This window comes from Peromyscus maniculatus, chromosome 17 (assembly GCF_049852395.1).
Source record: "Peromyscus maniculatus bairdii isolate BWxNUB_F1_BW_parent chromosome 17, HU_Pman_BW_mat_3.1, whole genome shotgun sequence".
NCBI classification, from domain to species: domain Eukaryota; kingdom Metazoa; phylum Chordata; class Mammalia; order Rodentia; family Cricetidae; genus Peromyscus; species Peromyscus maniculatus.
The window spans coordinates 10,845,508-10,865,740 of NC_134868.1; the positions used below are offsets into that span (position 1 = coordinate 10,845,508).

Sequence of the window (20,233 nt, forward strand, 5' to 3'; positions counted from 1 at the left end):
TTGTCTCTGAATCCGCTAGGCTAACCAGCTTTTGACCTTGAGACTCTTGTCTCTTCTGGAGATTACAGATGCACATACTTTGGGCTTAGAGCCTCAAACATGCACAGCAGTTGAGTTTATATTCACAGACATTTTGCCTTCTCTGATACAAGCGTTTCTTGACTGGTCTCTTGCTTTCAAATAAGCAGAGATTATCATAGGTTCCATCAGTTTATTCCTAATAATCATGGCTTTGATGCAATGTTACATGCTTAACCAGGGCACAAGCACTATTACTGCATACGTATGTAGAGGCTATATATCAATTCCAGGGCAGGCCACATGCCCAGGAGTATCTAGACAGAAGAAAATAAACTATATGATATTTAATGGGATTTTTGTTTCTTTTTTCATTTTGTTTTGGCCTTTTTTTGTATTATTTATTTCTCATTTGTTTTTACTTTCTTCTTTGATTTATTTGTAGAGAGAGTAAGAGAGAAAGAACATGAAAATGGGTGGGTGGGTAGGGAGTTGAAGAATATCTGATAATCACAGGGAAAGTAGAAAACATGATCAAAATATAAGAAAAAAATTAAATAAAAATTGAAAAAGAGCCTTAATTTAATTATATTTACAAATTCCCTCTTAACACATAAAGGCACACATATGGGTTCCAGAAATCACAACATAAGCATCTGGGAGACAGGTGGGAGAGAGATTTATTCAGTTTACCATATACCCTGGAACTATCTAATGAGGTTTCCAGGGAAATCCTGAGGTGTTTTAGTAAATAATTAAAAATAAGTGAAATACTTTTAAACAACATTAAATACATAATAGGTGATCTAATTTAAAATACCACTCTATATCTGTATTCACTTTCTACTGAGAGATTCCCAATGTTATCCTCATTTTCCTTTAATGCCCTAAAATAAATGATATCAAATATTTTTAAAATTATTAAAAGCATTGAACACTAATAGATACACATATTTTGTTTTGTTTTTCAAAAGAGTGTAGCATGAAAGCCAAGGGAATTTCATGCTGAGCAGCCCGTGTGTCTCCTCTGAGGTTTCCATGGTGTCAAAGTCATTGGTACATAACAAGAAATGTCAACTCAGTAATGGTCTCAGGTGTGATCCCTGTCCTTGCCATATATTTTCATTTTCCATAAACAAAGTATTTGTCAAAGTGGGTGACAGCCATCACTAATCAAATTACTGTGATAGGCTTTGGAGTTTAATGAGAATTCCGTTAGAACTTGCTCCAGCCCATTCAGCTGCATTTTTCTGGACATCTCTCCCTGTGGGTTTTTGACTCTCTCTCCCAAGGGATGCCAGACAATGTCCCTCAGATTTCTAGCTTCTTTTTCTCACTCAAAAAATTGGTAGGTACAACCTAAACAGCCAGATCTGAGTCATACTTTGCAATCATATGGGAGGAGGTGATAGATTTGGGGATTTTATGAAGAAATGTTAAAAAAAATCCTAGCTGGTACATGGAGCTGTAAAGTAAAAAATGATGCTGTTGTCATAGCAATGCTTTATCCTCCTCTTATTAGTATAGAGCCAACTATATGCAGGTTTTGACATGGACAGACCTTTGGTTTATATAGCCATGCACGGGTATACACATCAAATTATCATCTTTTAGTGAAAGTAAACCAGTAGCAAATGTTTGCTCACCCTATAACTCTGCATCTCTATACCATTCAGTAGAATGAGACCTCCTTCTAGAGTCTCTTGTTTGGCTTGTTGAGTCTGACCTGCTTGCTACTGAATTTTGTTCTGAACACTATGTATGGCAAGGGAGACAGTGCGCTAGACAAATTTGTGCTCATTGTCTCTGCACAATGCCATGTCATGGACAATCTGAACTATTGTGCTGAGAGATGAAAGACCTCTTAGGTAAGGGTGCAGGCACCACAGGCAGGTTTCAGCTAAGGACCAGAAGAATCATGTAATTTCCTCCAACATCGTGCCAGAGTTTCAGGGGGAGTGCAGGAGAGAACATAATGAGACCATAGCTGAGATCAGAATGAGTTACCAAATACAGAATGTTGTTTGCTCCCTGCTGCTATGTATATACATTTAAAGGCTATTAAAGTATTTCCAAATGTACACATGGAAAAATCAAACTTGGAGTCCTACACTTAAACTTGTTTCATTTCCAGGAAGACAATGTTAATTAGTGGTTATGTCATTGATTCTGGTTTGCTTGACAGAAACCATCTTTCACAATCTCTATCTCTCCTGTGTGTATTTTAAAATTATCTTCATGGTTTCTATAACCACTGACCCATGATAATTCAAGCTACATAAATTTTTCTGACCTTGAAAATAACGTATTTACAAACTAGATTGTACCCATATGCTCTGTCCACTTATCAGCTCATCTGCATAGTACACCACACATGGTCTTTTTCAAAGAATGTCTTCATTACCTCACACAACATATTCACTGTTTTGTCCCTTTTTAATTCACATTTTCATCTAGAGCAACTCTAGGGCAGAGTTAAATCAGGGTTTTGTCTTTCACATGTGCAAGCATGCACACAGACATACACTCAAAAAACATTATTTTTTTATTTTACAATACTATTCAGTTCTACATAATAGCCACAGATTCCCTTGTTCTCTCCCTTCCTGCTCCCCTCCCCGTCCCCCCAGAACACCCCCCTTTCCCACCACCTCCAGAGCAAGGTCTCCCCCGAGGATTAGGATCGACCTGATAGACTCAGTCCAGGCAGGTCCAGTCCCCTCCTCCCAGATTGAGCCAAGCATCCCTGCATAAGTCCCAGGTTTCAAACAGCTAACTCATGCAATGAGCCCAGGATGTGGTACCACTGCCTAGATGCCTCCCGAAACAGATCAAGCCAATCAACTGTCTCACCTATTCAGAGGGCCTGATCCATTTGGGGGCCCCTCAGCCTTTGGTTCATAGTTCATGTGTTTCCATTCATTTGGTTATTTGTCCATGTGCTTTATCCAACCTTGGTTTCAACAATTCTTGATCATATAAACCCTCCTCTTTCTTGCTAATTAGACTCCCAGAGCTCCACCAGGGGCCTAGCCATGGATGTCTGCATACAGATTCCTCAGTCCTTGGATGGGGTTTCTGGTCCAACTATTAGGGTGTTTGGCCATCCCATCACCAGAGTAGGTCAGTCCCGGCTGTCTCTCGACCATTGCCAGCAGTCTTTTGTGGGGGTATCTTTGTGGATTTCTATGGGCCTCTTTAGCTCTTTGTTTCTTTCTTTTCTCATGTGGTCTTCATTTACCATGGTCTCCTATTCCTTGTACTCCCTCTCTTTTCTGGATCCAGCTAGAATCTCCCACTCTCTTTCCCTCGACCCTAGTCCTTCATTGCTCACTCTCATGTCCAGGCTGTTCATATAGATCTCATCCATTTCTCCAAAAACCGACACGTGGACCAATGGAATCTAATTGAAGACTCTGACATTAACCTACACACCTATGAACATATAATTTTTGACAAAGAAGTCAAAAGTGTACAATGGAAAAAAGAAAGCATCTTCAACAAATGGTGCTGGCATAACTGGATATCAACGTGTAGAAGGCTGCGAATAGATCCATATCTGCCACAAAACTTAAGTCCAAGTGGATCAAGGACCTCAACATAAATCCAGCTACTCTGAACCTGCTAGAAGAGAAAGTAGGAAGGAGTCTTGAACGCATTGGCATAGGAGATCACTTCCTAACAATAACACCAGTAGCACAGACACTGAGAGAAACAATCAATCAATGTGACATCTTGAAACTGAGAAGCTTTTGTAGAGCAAAGAATATGGTCAACAAGGCAAAGTGACAGCCTACAGAATTGGAAAAGATCTTCACCAACCCCACATCTGACAGAGGACTGATATCCAGAATATATAAGGAACTCAAGAAATTAGACATCAAAATGCCCAACAGTCCAATTGAGAAATGGGCTTTAGAACTAAACAGAGAATTCTCAACAGAGGAAACTTAAATGGCTGAAAGACATTTAAGGAATTGCTCAACATCCCTAATCATCAGGGAAATGCAAATCAAAACAACTCTGAGATACCACCTTACGCCTGTCAGAATGGCTAAAATCAAAACACTGAAGACATGTTATGCTGGAGAGGATGTGGGACTAGGGGAACTCTTCTCCACTGCTGGTGGGAATGCAAGCTTGTATTTTTTAAAAAATATGGCTGGCAATGGTTGAGAGACAGCCGGAACTGACCAACTCTGGTGATGGGATGGCCAAACACCCTAATAGTCATGTCAGAAACCCCATCCAAGGACTGAGGAATCTGGATGCAGACATCCATGGCTAGGCCCCTGGTGGAGCTCCGGGAGTCCAATTAGCGAGAAAGAGAAGGGTTTATATGAGTGAGAATTGTTGAGAACAAGGTTGGATAAAGCACAAGGACAAATAACCAAACGAATGGAAACACATGAACTATGAACCAAAGGCTGAGGAGCCCCCAACTGGATCAGGCCCTCTGAATAGATCTCTCAAGTATTTGAAGGCCACCTGGCCAAACATCCTAATTGTCATGCTATAAACCCCATCCAATGACTGAGGGTACCGGATGCAGAGATCCATGGTCAGGCTCCAGGTGGAGCTCCAGGAGTCCAGTTGGTGAGAAAGAGGAGGGTTTGTATGAGCAAGAATTGTTGAGACCAAGGATGGAAAAAGCACAGGGACAAATATGCAACCGAAAGGAAACACATGAACTATGAACTAATTGCTGAGGAGCCCCCAACTGGATCAGGCTCTCTGGATAAATAAGACAGTTGACTAGCTTGATCTGCTTGAGAGGCATCCAGACAGTGGGACCAGGTTCCTGTCCTCAGTGCATGAACTGACAGTTTGGAACCTGGGGCTTATACAGGGACACTTGGCTCTGCCTGGGAGGAGGGGACTGGACCTGCCTGGACTGAATCTACCAGGTTAAACTCAATCCTCGGGGGAGTCTTTGCCCTGGAGGAGATGGGAATGTGGGGTGGGCTGGAAGGAAGGTGGGGGGTGGGATGGGGTGGGGTGGGAGGGGGGAAACAAGGGAATCCGTGGCTGATATGTAAAATTAAATTTAATAAATAAATTTAAAAAATGAAAAAAAAAAGAAAATAAATAACCAGCTTAGTGATTGAACCAAAAAAAAAAAAAAAAGAAAGAAAGAAAATAAAGTCAATGAGATAGGAGGTTTGATCATCTAAGTAATTCTTCACTAAAAATTACAGTGCGGGTTGTGTACTAGTTATATGTCACAATAATGCCAATGTCTATGATATCACCACTATTGATATTAAGATTTTATATAACAATCTTATCTCAATACTTTTACATTTATTTATTATTTATTGTGTGAGTGTGTGTGTGTGTGTGTGTGTGTGTGTGTGTGTGTGTGTGTGTGTGTGTGTACATGTCCTGCAGGGCACAAGTGGAGGTCATTGGAAATCTTGCTCTAAGCATGTGGGGTCCGGAGGTAAGTCAGGTGGTTAGGGTTGGCCATAAACACCATTATCCATTATTCATTTCCTGGCCTGGCTATTCTTCCTGTAGAATTTGCTTTCATTTTTATCCACACGGATCTCTTCCTGCTTCATCACTGAAATGATGGTACAAAATCAAGTAAGCAGCACGAACAAGTAATGGAGCTCATGTGTATGTGCAGAGAAGGATTCAAAGGACAACCTCTGAGCAAAGCAGGGCTACCGAAAGGACTGGGTAACTCTGAGGGCTCACAATCTTTATGATTCAAAATCTGTGCTTTGATATGGAAAAGAAAAAAAAAACAACTATAAAGTCCAATATCTCTACCACACTATAGGCACCAAAAGGCATCAGTTATAAAATACTTTTGTTAAACAATTTTTATTCCTCTTGGTTTGGGGAAATTTTTAACTAGTTCATGCAAAAAAATTGTATTTTGTGCATGTGGAGTATACATATAGACATATGTGTTTGTAATTATAAATTAAAATATTTAAGATCTATTGATTTTCATAAAATCATTTCTTTCTCACCTCTTCTATTCAAACAAATTCTTTCCTGAAGCATGATATATATATATATATATATATATATATATATATATATATATATATATATGTATATAGTTACTTATTTATCCAAAGGATTTTTTTGGTCATGACTTTACAGAGTTCTATGATATGTGTGTTCTTTTTATACATATGTAATATATACATATATAAAACTTTCCATGGTTATGTATTTATCTCTACACCTTATATATACACATGTGCTATGTCTTAGTTTATTCCTCAAACTCCATGGAAACAACTTCTCTGAGAAGTGCCTGTTTTTTATAGTTTTAAATATGTGCATGTTATCCTTGCAGGGGGGGGGGCTGATGTTATTTAAATATTTTGCATCTGCACATTTTTGAAGTTTTCCAGGGTTTGCCACTGAGAGAATTATTGCAATAATCATGACTTGTGACCATTATACATCTATTTCTACTAAAACATTCCAGGAAGTAGGCAATTTAGCCAAAGAACATATACATTTTTAATTTTAATAGGCATTACTAATTTGCTTTCCTGAGGCTATAAAAGTGCCTTCATTGGATAGAAACTTGTGCATTTACTTTTTCCCAATTGAAACAATAAATAGAGATGTTAGTATGTTCTTCACACTGGATAATAACATCTGGTAGTATAGAATACCTCAGAGTTTTTGTTTTCCACTTTTCCATACCAACTTTCAGCTAGATTATAGATTTAAGAAGAAAAAATATTGTGATCTTTAAAAATTGTATATGTTTAATGGTATTTTAAAAGAAAGTACTTTATTAACTCCATGTAATTCTCCAATAAAATATTTGTCAAATGTTTCTTATTATTGAGTTCTAAAAATATTCCAATAAGATTTGCCTGCTTTATATATGAACATTCTTTCAAATACAGCATTTGTTATTGTATGTATTGTTCCCAGTTCTATTTCTAGGAATATCTTGGTAGCTTAGAGGTTTACTGTGGATTACAGTTATTACCAGCCTTCAGCTAACATCATGGGGAAATACTTTGGGTATTCTCTCCAATCGTCATTTCTGTGAATTTCCAGGAGAAGTGAGACTGCTAGGGTATCGTGCCCTGCTCTCCCTGTGCTGCAAGACTTCCTGATCCTGAAGACCATTTGCTTTCTCTTGAGGTTCTGGAGGAGTCAATACCTTGAGTGAGCCTCTAGTGGTGTAATGTCTTGCCAGCTTACCAATTGTTCTTCTTTCTAGGCAAAAGTGTGAAGGCTGAACGTCTTTATATTCTTTTGTTTTTTTAATGTCAAGTAAATCCCCCAAACAACTAAAAATAAAATGCCTTTTTATGGTAGTCATGCTATTTTAATGTCTTACTGGAGAAGCAGAAAACTAGACCATGCTCTTTAGGTTATGGAGTTTCTGGCCATATTTGACCCTATTTGAAGCATGGTAAAAGTTTACTTTTGGATTTATTTACATTTTCTTTCATGCTCTTAAAAATCCCATCCATTGATACTGTTTTCATGTTCCACCCAACAATCATAATTGGTTGCCATGACAATTCTTGCATAACAATTCACAGCCTCCTTAGCAAGCATGGCCTCTGGAACCATGGTCATACTGCTGACATCTAAACAACCAGGTGCATTGCACACTATAAAGCTTTCTACCCAGAACAGAAATGAGGCCCTTCAACTGTGGCCATGGTCCCCTTTAAAGGGTATTGAAGCCCTAGCTTCTTACTGTTTCTATGAGGACTTCTCTTGTTTGGGGACAAAACAGTTCAGCCATTTGATATTGCATATTCCTCTTACACTGATCAATGATGACAATGTCATCAGGCAAGATTCCCTCCATTAAGGGCCTGCAAGCTGTGGTCATTATGACACAAAGCCCAGATGTTCTTCTGGTAGTTGATTTTTGAAAGCATGATGGTGTGTCTTACAAGAAATGAACAATCAACCCTTTTCTTCCTCCAAATTAAGGCACCAGATGGCTTGCTAAGTAGAGTATCCACATATTTTTTCTGTTCTTCCTTCTAAAATTTTTAGATCCTCCAAGACAGGGCCACCAATTATCATTACTGCCATGCAAGTTAAAAAATTTCATGTGTGAACAATGAGTTATGATCAAATCTACACCCACTACCTCATCTCCAACTTTTCCTGTATCCCCAGGGCCCTTTTTCCCCCACCCACATTCGTGGCCTCTTATTTCAACCTGCTAAGTTCATTTAGTGAAGCCAATATGTACCTGGGTACAGGAACATCCACTGGCACATGAGAACCTAGCCTATCAGTAGTCATATCTCTGAGGAAAACTTCACATTCCCACTTCCCTAGCAGCTGTCAATGACTTCTCAAGTCAGTATAGGACTCTGTGAGCCCCTCACCAACCATGCTGGGTTTTTTGTTTGTTTGTTTGTTTGTTTTGTTTTTTTGTGGCTTTCTGGATCTTGTGTAATTTTTCTACATGCAATCATAGCTGCTGTGAGCTCATCTGCGCAAGTCTGCTGCTCTGACCAGCAAGTGCTGTTTTTCTGCAGAATTCTATTACCTCTGGCTCATAGAATGGGTCTTCCTCTTCATTAATGATCCTCACACATTGGGTGTGATCTAGGTGTCCCGATGAAGTCTGAGCACTTCACAATCTCTTATTTTCTTTTTGTTGATCAGCTCCTAGTCCATTCATTAATTGTCATATACACATATTTGTTGAGAATTGAGAGTTGTACCAAATGATGGTTTGGGGGAGAGCAGCTTAACATTATTTCCATTCTGTAGAATAATAGTCAGTTCTCTGTTAAGGCTTGTGACTTACCCAGACACAGGTTATTAGACTAGCTAACAGTACTGTGTGGTGGTATTGTGTTCCCCAAAATATTGTGTACTCTAATAAATTTATCTGGGGTCAGAGAACAGACAGCCACTAGATACAAAGGCTAGAAAGTGGTGGCACTCACACCTTTAATCCTAGCATTCCAGAGATAGAAATCCCTCTGGAGCTCTGTGAGTTCAAGGCCACATTGGAAATAACCAAGCATGGTGACACACGCCTTTAATCCCAGAAGGCCAGCCTTTAATCCCAGGGAGTGGTGGTAGAAAGCAAAAAGATATATAAGGCATGAGGACCAGAAACTAGAAGATTTTGGCTGGTTAAGCATTCAGGCTTTTGAGTAGTAGTTCAGCTGAGAGCCATTGGGATGAGGACACAGAAGCTTCCAGTCAGAGGAAACAAGACCAGCTGAGGATCCGGCGAGGTGAGATAGCTGTGGCTTGTTCTGTCTCTCTGACCTTCCAGTATTCACCCCAATAACTGGCCTCGGGTTTGATTTTATTAGTAAGAACTTTTAAGATTCCTGCTACAGTACTGGCAATAAACATTGTCTTTTCCAATGTGCTTTAAATCTAGGCCAAACGTGGATGGTTAATCACATAACATTTGTGCAATTATTGCACTAGTAGACATGTCTTGTCCAGCCCATTGTTTATTTAGTCCCCAGGGTTCACAGCTGGGTAAGACTATTGATTGCTTTTATCCTCCTGGAGCATGCATAACACTTTCCAACATTATAAAAGCTGGTTGTTGGTGTTGAAGTTTCCAGGTCAATAACAGCTTAATTTGGCCAAGTCCAGTGAGTGACTCAAGTATGTGGTCTTCAGTAATGGACTATTAGTCTTAAGTTCTAGAGGGTAAACAAGAGCATTGATAACAGTTTGTGATGTTTTTGGGTCCATGGACCCCAACTGACCAATAACTTGAAGATATTAGCCATACCTATCATTGGCTTTTTGTTTGATATTCTATAGCATCTAAGAAAGGAGCTGACCCTCCATATAACTTCATTTAAACACTTTTTTACATCTACACACACACACACACACACACACACACATACACACACACACACACACCTAAAACCATAGGATTCTATATTTCCTTTTTAAAGATCTTTTCTAGTAGATAGCTGTCTCTAAATCCTTTCCCCTACCACCCTGTCTTCCCATCTATCATCTCACTGAATTGCTCCAGTCATATTATTTATCTTTTTCCCTTCTTTTCATCTTCATTCTACTATTACCTCCTAAAATCCCCCCAAAGGCTAACTTCTAGTTTCCTAATTTCTGCAGGTACTCATATTTAAACATACACATATAAAGATTCAAAGCTACGATCACCATTAAGAATGATTATTTCCAGATCCATACATTATATAGTTTCATTTTCTTTTTAGATGAATAAAATTTCATGTGTACAGGTACCATATTTTCATTATTACTTCATAAGTTATTGAACATCCAGGATCTTTATATGTCCTAGCTTTTGTGAACAGAACAGCAATGAACAGGATTAGCAAGTGTCTCCATAGTAAGATATAAAGTCCTTTGGGTATACACCCAAGAGCAGTAGAGATGAATCTTTAGGTAGATCTATTCTTTACTCTTTAGGAAACTCTACAGTGATACCCATAATGGATGCACAGTAAGCATATGTGTTCTCCTTTCTTTCCATCCATCCCAGCATATTTTGGCTGATTCTTAACTGCATCTCAAAAAAGAAAAATGGAATACAACAGGGTTTTAACATCTGGAGTTTGTATCTTTTAAAGACATGTATTTTATAGATTGAGAATTATTTCAGGTTGAAACATGAGTTTGACATAATAATTTCAGAGGGGCAAACTTATAAGATGAAGTTTAAAACAAGCATTGGTGAACAGGGTATTAATTTGATAAATCAGGTGTTTTAGTTAATTCACATTTTATCTTCAGAGCACAAATATTTTACAGAGTCAAATCCTAAGATTTGTTTTTGCAATACATAACATAATAAGAAAATGCCTTTATATGTGTATATATATATATATATGTATATATGTGTGTGTGTGTGTGTGTGTGTGTGTGTGTGTGTTATTATAATTGTACTGAAATGTGATTTTGATTGTATGTTAATAAATAAAGTTGTCTGGGGGGGCTCAGAGCTATTAGAACCATAGCAAGAGTGTGGCGGTGGTAGCACATGCCCTTAATCCCAGCATTTGGTAGAAGAGCTAGGTAGATCTCTGTGTGTTCAGGGATACAGCCAGCATTGGAGACATATGCCTTTAACCCTGGGGGGCTGTACATACAGGCAGTGATGAGGCAGTCACGTGTTTGGGTTTACAACCAATGAGAAGACAGAACAAAAAAGACTATGTAATGACATACACACAGGAAGTAGCTCTCTTTCGGAGAGCTAGGACCACCCCAGGAGGAAGGGTGAGATTTTAGCTCTGAGCTCTGACCTCTTGGCTTTCTCTTTTATATTGGTTCTGTGTTTCTTATTTAATAAGACAGTTGGTTACATCTACATATATATATATATATATATATGTATATTATTCATTTAATTTTTAAATTCTGAGTGTGCATTTGTGTGTGTATGTGTGTGCACATGTGCTTGTGTACAAATGCACATGCACATGAGTGTATTTGCCAAAGGAAGCCAAAATTATCTTTTAAATCCCTTGTGGCTGGAGTTTCAGTTATTTGTTAGCTACCACCAACGACCTTTGGTTCTGGGAACTAAACTAAGTTCACCTGTAAGTGCAACAATCTCATTTAACCACTGAATCACCTCTAAAGTTCCTGGTATGGACATTCTATTTTGAAAAATTTCTGTTGTTCATTTTTGAGATCATTCTTTAATTGCAACATTTCTCTCTTCCTTTTTCTCCATCCAGTCTTTCTTTCACAGACCCCATCTCACTCTCGTTCAAATCCATGTCCTCTTTTTACATTGCTATTGTGTGCGTAAATGTACTTGTGTATGTCTGGGTGTATTCCTAAATGTAACCTATTGATTCCATAATGATGCTGCTTGTATGTGTGTTTTCAGGGCTGACTCCTTGGTTCTGGACAACTGGCTAGTGAGCTCTTCCCTGAAGAGCCCTACCTCTTCCATTTCCATCTTTCATCAGCTGCCTGCAGGTCTTTGTGTAAGACGGAGGCCTGGTGGGCTTTTCCTCCTCTACTTTGGCATGTTCATTGGTGTTAACCTTATTCAGCTCACATTTGGTTTGGGCAGTCATGTTAGTGAGACTTTGTATGTGTAACTTCTGTTGTTACAAGGAGACATAATCTCATAGCCAAATCCTTACCATCTTTCCGGCTCTTGCGATCTTTCTGCCCATTCTCAGCACTGTCCCCTGACCTTAGGTATAGGAGTGTTTTGTAGATGTCACCACTGTGACTAGTCTCCCCAGTTCTGCATGTTGAATGGTTGTAGTGTGAAGATTTTTAATCACCTGCAGACAAATGTGTTACTTTAAGTTCTTAGCATTTTTGGTCACTATATGAGACCTCGATGAAGATGACATTGTAGTTTCAATCTCCACTGGTTTGTTTGCTCTGATGTGGGTGTAGGAGCCAGCTTTGCAGTGGGCTTTTTTCCTACTGTAAGATTGCTTTTTGCTCTGTTTGTTTGAAGGATTTTGTGAAATAATAATGTCTGAACAGCAAATTTTGAGAATTAAAATAGAACAGGCAGACACTATAGCATATTAGAAAACAAACAGAAACATGCAATTTGAACTTTGTGCTCACATTTTAGTAAATCTAAGAGCACAAAAAGTCAATCATAGCCCCCCCCCCCAATTTAACCACAATGAAAAAGTTGTTTATAGTCTCATACAGTGTGGGCTAAAATCAAAATATGGTTAGAAAATGTATAGACATCTTAAAGAAGTGGTTAAACAACATGTTAAATATTTAGATTTAATGAAGAATATTTGCAGAGGCAAGAAAGTAAGCATGAAAGAAAAATATAAATGGAAGCAGACTCCCACATGGTACAATCAGTGCGATTTTTCATCTAGAACTCAGTGTCCAGATGCTGAATACAAACTCTGCATGCCTCACCTTGATGGGGAAGGGGGATGTTAGTTATTGGCTACACCCTTGAAATATTTGACCAATAGCTTCTTGGGTGACCTGACTCAAGGTCTCTAGATAAGGTACTCTGTCAAAATTTGAATTTATTTACTTGTAAAACTAAGTCTCAGCATCCTGGAGGGATGACTTCACTTATTTAGATGTCTACAACTCCTAGAATCTTCTTTGTTGAAGCTCAAGAGGACATATTTTCTTTTGCTTCATCTAGGGAATAGATTTTCCTGTGTTAGAATCAGAATTGTAAGTGGAGTAACCTCTTGAGGTATAAACACAATTAATGTTTAGCACTGTGTTCAATGATGCTGTAGGGGTAAAAACTGCTTTATTAAATGAGGATGCAGAAAATCTTTGGAGACTCTTGACTAACAAAATACATTGTCATTATTTGTGATTGACATGAAAAATGAAACCTAGTCAGCCAGGAGTGTAACTTCAATTTTGTACATTACATTTTATTTGTATAGTTTGTTTATTTTTGTATGTGTAAGTGGTTTACCAGTATGCATGTGCATGCCTGGTGCCCAGAGGCCAGAAGAGAGACCACTGGATTCCCTGAGACTAGAGTTATAGAGGGTTGTCTCTCAGCCATCTTTTATTGCTTCTGTCTTAATTTCGCATTCTCCCTTAGTTTCCTGATTCCCACCCCCTTATATTATTGTCCTCTGTCTGTTTTACTTCTTGTTCTAACCCAGTATGTGCCTTTCATTCAAATCTTTTTTTCCTGACTACTTAAATTGTACTTTCCTAAGTGTGCTTTTTTTCATTCCTATGTCAAAATACATAACTAAAGCAACATCAGAGTGGAAGGATTTATTTGGGGGAGTTCACAGTTTCAGAGTCATAGTCCTGGTTGTTTAAAGAAAAGAAGAGCATCTTGATCTATAGCTGAATGAGAACATGGTGGTAATTTGTTCATGTGCAGTGGACTGGAAAGCAGATGTTAAGTCTGGAACTAGGGGTAGATATAACCATAGTAGGCCCATCAATAAAGTCCGAATCCTAAAGCCTAGTCATAGACAGTGTCATCGCCATTAGGTAGGGATGCTGAGTTCGTAAACCATGAATCTAAGTGGAGATACTTCATGTTCAAATCATGGCTCCAATCTCCTTGTCCTATGCCTACTCATTCTCTTGGTGGTTGTATTCAATCTCATAGTGTTACCAATACCGCTGACAATTCCTGAGTTTTTTCAACAGCTAGATTTCACTGAAACTATCAAGTGGCAAATATCCTTGTCTTTTTCAGTACCAACATTTATAAATCTTATATAAAAACTCAAAACTGACTTGTCATAAACTGTCAAAACTCTCCCAGAGAAAAACATGCTTCTCTTATTTTTTCAACGGCAGCTTTACCATTTTTCACTTAAATAAAAAGCTGCAGAATTAGTATTTACTCAGAGGCAGACTGGAAGAAATTCTTTTCAGATCACATATGTGATTCAAATATACTTAGACTATATGAAGACCTAAATTTCAGAAAAGAAAGCATAATTTGTGAAACTTAAATCATCTGGATTGAAATGACTGTTCAGGAAATATCAATGAACAATTATTAAAGAGCTAAGATAAAACTAGACATGCAAGATATGAAAAGAAGAAAAACCCCCAATCATTGACGTAATAATGAAAGAGTAGGACAAGGTACTCTCGTGCTATGCTCATGAGAACATGAATAGGAATAGTCACTTACAATAAGAAGCTGTTGCTGAATGATCTACCAACTGTATTCTTAGATATTTATGCAAGAGCTCATAACTTATACCTTCATAGCGGTCAAAATTTGGAAAGTACCAAGACATCCTCCATGGGGTAAAAAAAACTATAAACACAGTGCTATATGGATTCATTCTGTTCATCCATTCAGCAACAAGATTCTTCAAATCCTACAGAACTCTATAGAACCCATAGAATCTGTAGCTTGCATATTAAATGACTAACCATGGATATTGGACTCGTCTGGATTGAAAGATTAAAACGGGAAGCTAATTGAAATCCAAGTGCATGCTGTAATAACAGACAGAGGAGTGAGTGGAAAGACAGCCAGCATAAGTAACTGTGGGGAGAGAAATCCCAACAAAACCACAAAAAGAATAACAGATATACACAAATCTATCTTATATAATTGTTGTTAACAAGATATACTATATTATTAGTGCTTCTGTGTTAGGCACAGGCAAACATTGTAAATGCACTGCCAGAGATGAGGGCTAGAGACCATCATTCTAATAGATTCACAGGAAAATTTATACTTTTACAACCTGTATTATTTAACTAAATAAGCAATGGGGCTGACAATCATGTACTATTTTATAGAAAATATTTTACTTCATGTGTTTAAAATGAAATACAAAGGCAACATGATGCATGTCCAAACTCTTATTTTTACCTGTAATTTTCCTTATATTTTCAGTTTTATTTTATTTTATTTTTCCAAGACAGGGTTTCTCTGTGTAGCTTTGTGCCTTTCCTGGAACTCACTTGGTAGCCCAGGCTGTCCTCGAACTCACAGAGATCCGCCTGCCTCTGCCTTCCAAGTGCTGGCATTAAAGGCGTGCGCCACCACCGCCCGGCTCAGTTATATGTTTTGTCACTCTCTCCTCACTGGGCCAGGATTGGAAAGCAAATATATTCCATAGGTTTGATTAAACACATGTTAAGGTTATATAAAGATACAAAATTCTGGCTGCTCGGTAAGCATCTTTCCACTATGCTGGTTTCTTTTTTTTTTTTGGTTTTTATTATTATTATTATTATTATTATTATTATTATTATTATTATTTTATAACACCATTCAGTTCAACATAATAGCCACAGAATCCCCTGTTCTCCCCCTCTCGCCCACCCCTCCCCCCAGCCCACCCCCCACTATGCTGGTTTCTTTATTGAAATTTGAAAGGTTAACACTAGCTTTAATTTTGGAGGGAGTGAACCATGTTGCTTCCAAATGTGTTTTATTCCATGGAGTATAATTAACCATTTCTGTAATTATCAAACACTGAAGAATATTATTCTTCATATGGACCATTGTATGCCTACTTTTATAATTTTCTCAGAAAGTAAATTTACTTGGTGGCTATCTTAAATAAATTAGCTATAGTCTCAGTAATTAAAATATGAATGATTTAAAATCTTTTAACAAATAATTTGAATATTTTTGTGAGAAATAACATGAATGGTATATCAATTTAATGTTTTACTATCTGCATAAATTCATTTAGTTGTAACTGATTGCATAAAATGCTATTTTATTTTAGATGATATTGAGAGTCTATGAATGGATTTGCACCATGTTTATGGAATTCGGTGTTTTATCCAGGATGCTACAGAGAGTTATCAAAAGGAAATCTTTTCCTGATTCATAGTAACTAGTTTTTGGTACTAAGTTGGTATTGTATCTACTACTGCCATTTTCATAAACTGGTATGATTCCTAGTTGCAATTTAAATACTTATCCTTTATCCTTATTACCACACACAGTTGTAACTCTCACACATTAACAAAGACACTTCTTTTTGCGGCAAATGGTAACTATTCCAAAGATTCACAACTGGTCAAAATGCATAGAATTACAGACCACTGAGTGTCCAACCCCATTTGATATTTCTACAGTAAAACTCGTACACCTAAGGCTCACAGAACACTGTATGGGAGATGTGTTAGTTTGGATTTTTATTGATGTGAAAAGACACCATGACCATGACAACTCTTAGAAAGAAAACATTTAATTGAGGTGGCTTGCTTACAGTTTTAGAGGTTCAGTCCATTATGATCATGAAGGGGAGCATGGTGGTGTGCAGGCAGATGTAGTGCTGGAGCTGAGAGTCCTTACATCTTACAGGCAACAGGAAGTCACCTGACTGTCACACTGAGGGAAACTTGAGAAAAAGAGACCTCAAACAAAGTCCACGCACCACACTGTGAGATATTTCCTCTAACAAGGCCAGGTCACCTAAGACTGCCAACTCCCTTGGGGGGGGGGCATTTTCTTTCAAACCACAAGGATTGGTCAGAACTGTTCTAGGCGCCAAGCGGCCTGGACTTCTGCTGAGATAGTGTCTTCTATACCTACAAGCAAGCTGTATCTATGAATTTCAGCAATATGGTTGTCTAAAAAAAAATACTACCTTAAAGACAACACTGGTTGTCATGCCCATGTGTATGGGGGATCTCACAGTCCTTCACCTGTCGCTGACATACAATAATGCACAGGAGATAGATTGGCTTTCCTTATCATTGAGGTCAGGTTGATTTAACACCATTCTTTCATTTTCTTTTTGTTTTTTGTTTTGTTTTGTTTTGTTTTTGAAACAGGGTTTCCATGTGTAGTCCCGCTATCCTGGAACTCACTTTGTAGCCCAGGCTGGCCTCGAACTCGAGATCCACTTACCTCTGCCTCCTGAGTGCTGAGATTAAAGGCATGTGCCACCATGCCCAGCTTCATTTTCTTTATAGAGGTTAACAAATGCTCTTTATGAACACAACATTGAAATGTCAAAGTCAATTGAAATATAGTCTACAAAAAGGATACCTGACAGGGTTTATATGAACATGTTTTTTTGTTGTTGTTGTAACAATATTTTTAAATATTAAATTTTGTTTTGTTTTGTTTTATGTGTTTAGGGGCTTTTCCTATATGATGTAGAGGTTTTTGCCTGCATGTGAAACAGTGCACTTTGTGCATACAGTGCCTACAGAAGATAGAAGAGGGCATTGGATCTTCTGGAACTGAGTGACCAATATTAGCGTCCACGTGCTTATTAAGAACTGAACAAAGATCTTCTATAAGAGGGCCAAGTACTATTAACTACTTAGCCATCTCTTCAGATCACTACTTAATGACCTTATTTTATCAGTTAATCCACTTATTTATTTATACATTTTTCCAGGAGAACTATTCAGACGTTTTGTCTTTTGGAACATAACATTAAATTGTCCAGATTCCCACCTGGTTGACCTATCCAGCCTTAATAGAAGAGGAGATCCCTAGTCTCACTGCAATTTGATATACCATGATTGATAATGTCCATGGGATGTCTGCCATTTTCTGAAGTGAAAAGGAAGAGAAGTGGATGGAGGGCTGGTTAGGGTAGGTAGGAGGAAGGGACTTGGAGGAGAGGAGGGAGGAGAAACTGCCTGTAGCCAGGATATAAAAAACAAAATTAAGCTGGGCAGTGGTGGTGCACGCCTTTAATCCCAGCACTTGGGAGGCAGAGCCAGGCGGATCTCTGTGAGTTCAAGGCCAGCCTGGACTACCAAGTGAATTCCAGGAAAGGCACAAAGCTACACAGAGAAACCCTGTCTCGAAAAACAAACAAAAAAAAAATTATTATTATTTAATATGAAAAAGATGTGAAAAGAGATAATTAAAATTAGAGCTGCCATTTATTAAAATATGTTTTACATAGGCTCAATTAAAATTATACGTATAATAAGCCATAAATAATTGACCTACAACATTTACTACTAAAAATATTATATATGATACTGAATTGGGGCTTGGAAACAATAGTAGCCTAGTATGTAACTTCATTTTCTGATAAAATCCCATATTAATTTAGCTATACTCTTTTTTTCCCTTTAGGAATCAATGAAGCCATATGTTCATGCTTCCTTTCTTTCTTTCACCTTATCTCCCATCATTCCCCTCTGTCTTTCATCCTATCATTTGTTTCTTTTTGGTCATAATAAAGAATTATATGTATCTGAGGCTGAGTGCATTGGCCAGATATACACATCCATCAGTAATAACAAAAAGAGGAAAATTGCCATTTTGTTCCTGATTTTGATGATGATATTTTATTTTGATAATATTTTCAAGTTGACATGTAAATATATTAATATGTTGTAAAAATAACTTCTGGTGACTATCCAGGTGTTCAGATGTCTCTGCCATTTCTAGAGTTTTTGGAAGTTGTTTGCAACGCACTTTTTGTTTACTTAAATAATATTATATCCTTCTGGGGCCTTTGATGGAGTTATAAACTAGATAATTATAGTTGTAGTTTTCTTTAGATGTGATAGAAAGTAAATTAGGTATAAAATTCTGGATTTACTAAGATAGGGTAGATTATGGAGTGTTTTATTTAAATTACCAGACACAAATGAATTGGAATTCAGTATATTATAAATGTAAACTTTGCTTGATAGTTGTTCTTATTGTATGCAGTCTTACTATGTTAAAGTTAAAACCTTTCATTTTTTGTTTAGAAAAAAAGAGAAGGAAATGTTGGTTAATATTATTGTAAGGTGTGTTACTTTTGTTTATGTTGCATTTGTTTAACTCCATGAAGCTGTGATACTGTGCCTGTCTAAAACACCTGATGGTCTAATAAAGAACTGAGCAGCCAATGGTGAGGCAGGATAAAGGATAGATGGGGCTAGCAGGCAGAGAGAATATATAGAAGGAGAAATCTGGAGAAGAGGAAGGAGTAGCCAGAGAAGGAGGAGAACATCAGGGCCAGCGACCCAGCTATACAGCAAGCCATGGAATAAGAAATAATGAAAGGTATACAGAAATAGAGAAAGGCAAAAGCTACATGGGATAATTTAAGAAAAGCTGGCCAGCAACAAGCCAATAAGGCCAGACATTTATAATTAAGAATAAGCCTCCATGTGTGATTTATTTGGGAGCTATGTGGTGGGCCCAAAAGAGCAAAAACAACCACCAACATAATACACACATACACACACACACACACACACACACACACACACACACACATCAGTAACATTACATATACTTAGCACTTTGCATATGTGTGTATACATATATGTGTGAATAATATATGTTAGGAATATATATAGACAACATACACACAAACAAAGATAAGACACCATGAATTTAAAGAAAGCAAGGGAGAGGTGGCACAGGGGAGAGTTTGGGGGGAAGAAGGTGAAGGAGAAAATGATGCAATTATATTACAATCTCAAAAACTAGAAATAAAACATTATAAAAGAAAAAAAATGGAGTGATTTTACTTGTGAGCCAGAGATAGTGATTTTAACATCCTCATAACATCTGCTGGTATTACAAATATATCAAGGAACTATGAGATGGCTTCATGGATAAAGGCACTTGCTAGAAAGCCTGAGTTAAGTTCCTTGGATCTATGTAGTAGAAGGAGAGAATGAATTCCTTCAAGTTATTCTCAGACCTTCACACATACACCATGCTTGCAGAGGCACACACACACACACACACACACACACACACACACACACACACACACACAGAGACACACACACACACATAGATAAACATAATAATATTTTGTCAAAATATCTACTTAACATTATTACTTAAAAGTTTCTAAGTGACTAGAGA

At 37.7% G+C, this 20,233-nt stretch overlaps 1 pseudogene; it reads right to left on the reverse strand.

The window, feature by feature from the left end:
- Nucleotides 1-7,409: 7,409 nt before the first annotated feature.
- The window catches only part of LOC121823570 (S-methyl-5'-thioadenosine phosphorylase-like), a 73,827-nt pseudogene continuing 61,003 nt past the window's right edge, over nucleotides 7,410-20,233 (reverse strand).